Source organism: Hemiscyllium ocellatum, chromosome 34 (assembly GCF_020745735.1).
Source record: "Hemiscyllium ocellatum isolate sHemOce1 chromosome 34, sHemOce1.pat.X.cur, whole genome shotgun sequence".
In the NCBI taxonomy this organism is placed as follows: domain Eukaryota; kingdom Metazoa; phylum Chordata; class Chondrichthyes; order Orectolobiformes; family Hemiscylliidae; genus Hemiscyllium; species Hemiscyllium ocellatum.
In genome coordinates this window covers 1,655,465-1,661,464 of record NC_083434.1, presented here as the reverse complement: position 1 = coordinate 1,661,464, position 6,000 = coordinate 1,655,465, and positions in this window count along the sequence as shown.

Here is a 6,000-nt window from a genome sequence, read left to right as displayed (position 1 = left end):
AATCTTTTCTGAACCCTTTCAAGTTTCATAACATCCTTCTGATGGGAGGGAGACCAGAATTGAACACAATTTTCCAAAGGTGGCCTAGCAAACAACCTGTACAGCTGCAACATGACCTCCCAACTCCTATATTCCATGTTCTGACCAATAATGGAAAATATACCAAACACCACCTTCACTATCTGATCTACCAAAGACTCCACTTTCAAGGAACAATGAATCTTCACTACAAGGTCCTTGCTCAGTAGCACTCCTCAGGACCTTACCGTTAAGTCTATAAGTCCTGCCCTAATTTGCTTTTCCAAAATGCAGCACCTCCTATTTGGGTAAATTTAAACTCCTCTGCCACCCCTCAGCCCATTGGCTTATCTGTTCAAGATCCCGTTGTATGTTCTTCACTGTCCACTACACCTCCAATTTTGGTGTCACCTGCAAAGTGGCTACCTCTTATGTTCACATCCAAATCATTTTATATAAATGACAAAAAAACAATGGACCCAGCAGTGATCCTTGTGGCACACCATTGGTCACAGTCTGAAAGGCAGCCCCCTCCAACACTACCACCATCTGTCTGCTATCTTCAAGTGAGTTCTTTATCCAAATGGTTAGTTCTCTCCGTGTTCCACCAGGTCTAACCCGCTAACTGGCCTTTCAGGAGGATGCCTTACTGAGATCCAAGTTGATCATGCTCACTGCTCTGCCCTCATCAATCCCCTTTGTTACTTCCTCAAAAAGCTTAATCATGTTAGTGAGACATGATTTCTCACTTAAAGCTATCCTTAATAAGTCCTTACCTTTCCAACTATATGTAAATCCAATCCCTCCGGATTCCCTCCAACAAATTGGAGCCACGACCTTGGCATTATTGGTACCATGTTCTAACCACTTGAGCTAACCTAACAACACCAAGTTTTCAATGAGCTGGTGGTTAGAGCATGCTTCAAATAATGTGGGTTCAATCCCTACACTGACCAGGTGTAGCATTGGGGTTCACAAGTGGCAGGTTAGCACTTGCAGGGTGTGTTTGTCGTTGCTTTAGTGGGCCTGTGGTTCATTGGTCTCGGGATTTAATTCTGTCTTGGGGATTGACAGTGTTGAGATGCAAGGGGTCCCCGGTTCAAATCCCAGACGAGCCCTTGTTATGGGCAGCACAGTGGCTCAGTGGTAAGCGCTGCTGCCTCGCAACGCCAGGAACATGGTTTCGATTCCCATCTCACGCAATTGTCGGTTTGGAGTTTACACATTCTCCTCATTTCTGCGTGGGTTTCCTCCCACAATCCAGAGATATGCAGGTCAGGTGAATTGGCCATGCTAAATTGCCCATAGTGTTAGGTGCATTAGTTCAGAGTAAATATGGGGAATAGGTCCGGGTGGATTACTCTGCAGAGAGTTGGTGTGGATTTGTTGGGCCGAAGGACCTGTTTCCCTATTGTAAAGAATCTAACCTCCTGTCCTCTGTTGGCCCTCATGATTTTCCTCTTAAGTATACTCCGACTGTTTTTATACTCTTCTCAGGATTCACTCTGTCTCTGCTGTCTATAGTTGTCATAATGTGGAGTTACTGGTATTGGCATATGGTGGACAAAATTAAAAATCACACCATGCCAGGTTATAATTTGGAAGCACTACCTTTCAGAGCACTGCTCCTTCATCAGGTAGCTGTCCAAAAGCTACTGCTTCCAAATAAACCTGACATATATGCTGCTGCCCTCTTCTTGATCAAAAGCTCAATTTCTCTAAGTCATTCCCTACAATGACCAGCCTTGTCTTTTACCCTAACAGGAATGTACAGTCTCTGGACTCATGTTTTTAAATTTTTTTTTAAGGCTTCCATTTTCCAGCTGTCCCTTTACCTGCGAACATCTGTCCTGAATCAGTTTTTTGAAAGTTCTTGCCTAATACTGTCAAAATTGGTCTTTCTCCAATTTGGAACTTCAACTTTTAGTTCTGGTCTATCTGTTTTCATCATTATTTTAAAACTAATAGATTTATGGTGATTATTCTAAAGCACTTGTGATTTTTGACTATCTATTAAGCCTTCTCTGTTTTAACAATCCTAGCTTCACAGATCTTCTATAACTGAGCTCATTCAGCTCCGGCACTATTCTAGGATGTCACCATGATACTTTATGAACATGTTCTCCTGGACAAGTAGGGCTTGTATTTCTCTACCATATTCCAATCTAGGTCTAACTAATGTTTTTATATTTAAAATACAACTTTTTAAAAAACTCCATGTAGTTCTAAAGCCAAGAATACCTCAGACAACTTTTAAAACAGCATAAAATAAAAACAGCCCTCTGGTTGTTTTTCTCCTGTACCATTTTATTTGTATAGTTTTTCATTCTGTTTCCAAATACGTCCTTTCATTCTGCTTTGCATAACACTTCATATTTCACCTGACAGACTGGGCTTATCACTGTGCTCCTCAAAACCTTTGCTTTCCTCCCTACTTACTATATTTCTAACTTTGAGGTCATCTGCAAAGTTTTACCTGTAGCTGTTAATATCTACGGTCATGTCATTATCACACAAATTGCCTGTAAGACACAGGCTCAGAAGTAGGCCATTCAGTTCAATGAGTCTGCACCATTCAATGAGATCATTGCTGATAACGCCACTTTGCTAACTTTTCCCTGTAACACTTGATTTCCTTTACAGATTAAAAATGCTGAAAAATGTGGGGCTGGAAAAAGAAGGCCAGGCAGCATCTGAGGGGCAGGAGATTCGATGTTTCAGGCATAAGCCCTTCTTCAGGAATGAGGCTGGTATGCCAAGTGGGCTGAAATAAAAGGTGGGGGGGGAGGGAATTTGGGGGAGGGATGCTGAGAATACGATAGGTGGAAGGAGGTGAGGGTGATAGGCCGGAGAACGGGTGGGGGCGGAGAGGTCGGGAAGATGATTGCAGATCAAGAGGGCGGTGCTGAATCAGAGGGTTGGGACTGAGATAAGGTGGGGGAGGGGAATTGAGGAAGCTGGAGAAATTCCACCTCCCCACAACCTTCTCTCAGTCCGAATCCTCGGATTCTGCACTGCCGTCTTGACCTGCAATCTTCTTCCAGACCTCTCCGCCCCCACCCCCTCTCCAGCCTATCACTCTCGCCCTCATCTCCTTCCACCTATTGTATTCCCAGCATCCCTCCCCCCTCCCTTTTATCTCAGCCCGCTTGGCACACCAGCCTCATTCCTGAAGAAGGGCTTATGCCTGAAACCTCTATTCTCCTGCTCCTCGGATGCTGCCTGGCCTGTTGTGTTTTTCTAGCACCACATTTTTCAACTCTGGTACTCCAGCATCTCCAGTCCTCACGTTCTCCCAGATTAAAAATGTCTATCACCACCTTAAAGCTGAGTCATTAAGTATATTCAATCACTCTGAGTGAAGAATTCCACAGATTGACAATCCTCAGAAGAAATTCCTTATTCTGTCTTGTGTTCAGTCTCTGATTCTGAGATTTCTGGTCTGAAGCTGTCCCAGAAGGGGAAGCTATCTTTCCACAAGCGCCCTGCCACATCCTCTAAGAATCTAAAATACATCAATAAGCTCACCTTTGATTCCTTTTCTGTGTTCTAACGAGTGCAGACCCAACCCTTTATAGGTTTATAGTGATGAGGGATGTAGATAAGGTCTTTTCTCTAAGGTAGGCGAGTTCAAAACTAGGAGGCATATTTTTAAGGTGAGAGGAGAAAGATAAGACATGAGCAATCTTTTTACACAGATAGTGGTTAGTGTGGAGAATGAGCTGCCGGAGGAAGTGGTGGATGAGGTACAGTTACAATGTGAAAGACCTTTGGATAAGTATGTAAATAGGTAAGGTTTGGAGGGATATGGGCCAAAGGTAGAGAGGTAGGGCTAGTTTAGTTTGGGAACATGATTGGCATGGGCTAGTTAAACCAAAGGGTCCATTTCCATGCTGTATGTCACTCTCACATTCTAACTCTCTAGAAATAAGGGCCAACATCCCATTAGCCTCCAGATTATCTGCTGCACCTGTGCACTAGACTTGTTTCATGGACAAGTAACACCAAGTCCCTTTTAATGTTGTAGCTTTCTGCAGATTTTCTTCATTTAAATAGTTTTCTTGTTCCTGATTCCAAAATTAAAACAACTTCACATTTTCCCATATAATGCTCCATCATCAATAAAGGGATGGAAGCTGTCATCAACAGTGTTATCAAGCAGTACCTGCTTAGCATAACCTGCTGACTGATGCCCAGTTTGGATTCCATCAGAACTGCTTAACTCTTTCCCTCATTATAGCCTTGGTTCAAACATGATGTTATCAACCAGGCCAGACTCCTGTTATAGTCTGACATACTGACCTTGACATTGCAGATGCTGAGCGCCAGCTCTGGTACCACCACCTATCTCCCCGAAGACCATCTCCCTACCATGGCTCGAAGCCTATTGTATCAATGACAGTCACTGACCTCCGTTTATCTGGAAATTTCCACCCCATTGTCTCCAAGCTGATAGTCTCTGAGCCCCAGCAAAGCTCATTTCTACCTCCTGAACATCTACAAACAAGACTGCCTGGGCAGACCCATTGCTTTTGCCTGCTCCTGCCCCCACAGACCTCATCTCTACCTACCTTGACTCAGTCTTTTTGGCCTTGGTCCAGTCCTTTCTCACTTCCATTCATGATTCCTCTGATGCTTTTGCACCAGTTTCAGAATGTCTCCTGTTCACCATAGACATGCAATCCCTTTACATGTCGATCCCCCACCAGGATGTTCATGGGGCTCTCTACTTCTTCCTGAAGCAAAGGTCCAACTGTCACCACCTACTGCCACCTTCCTCTACTTGCTGAGCTCCTCTTCACCCCCAACAACAACTCTTTTAACTCCTTTTATTTTCATCAGAGCACGCAGATGGGCCCAGTGATGCTTGGCGCTTTGTGGGGTATGTAGGATATTTCTTGTTCCAGTCCTATCCCGACCCCCATTCTCATTCTCTCCCCCCTCTCCGATATATTGATGATATCATCAGTGCTACTTTGCCCCCTCATCAGGAATTTCTCTTCCAATTTCCACCCCACCCTCACTTTTACCTAATCCATCTCTGACCACTCCCTTCTCTTTCTCCACAATTCTGTTTTCATTGCTGGGGATGGATTAGCTACAAATTTCCACAATAAACCCATTGACTCCCACAAGTACCTGGACTATACATCCTCACACCCTGTTTCCAGTAAAGACTATTCTGTTCTCTGCTTGTCCGTCATACATGTACAATGACACCAACTTCGGCAAGAGAGCCTTCTTCCACAACCGTGGATTCCCCAGCACTGTTGCCGATGGGCCCTCAACTTGGTCAGACCCATCTTCTGCCCTCTTTCCCCCTCCCTCCCTCCAGTAACAGTTTTGGGATTCCACTTGTCCTTACCTGCCATCCCACCAGCATCCACAGCCAAAAAATCACCTGTCATTTCTGCTACCATCAGACACACATTCCACTTCCCTATGGGACACTGTGGTTCATTCTTCCTTCACTCCCACCACCCTCCTTACCACCCCAACACTCACCCTACAGCATCTTCCCCTGCAATTGCTGAAGGTATAACACCTGCCCATTTACCACCTCCATCCTTAGTATCCAAGAACCCTAACATACCTTCCAGGTGAAGCAGAACTTTACCTGCACTTCTTACAATCAAATGTAATCTGTATTTGCTGCTCAAAATGTGGTCTCCTCTATGCTGGGGAAACAAAGCATAGGCTGATTGACCTGCTTATAGAACATCCGTCTGCAAAAAAGGCACTGAACTTCCAGTTGCCTGCCACTTCAACACACCACCCTGTTCCCTGGCCAACACCAGTGTTGCAGTGTTCCGGTGAAGCTCGGCACAAGCTGGAAGAACAGCAGCCCTCCAGTCTCTATATTGAATTCAATAATTTTAAGGGATGAACTCATCCATAACACGGCTCCCTACCCCACAGACCAGGCCTTGTTATCACATAGTCTGTCATTACACACTAGCTGCTAACCGTCTCCATTACCAG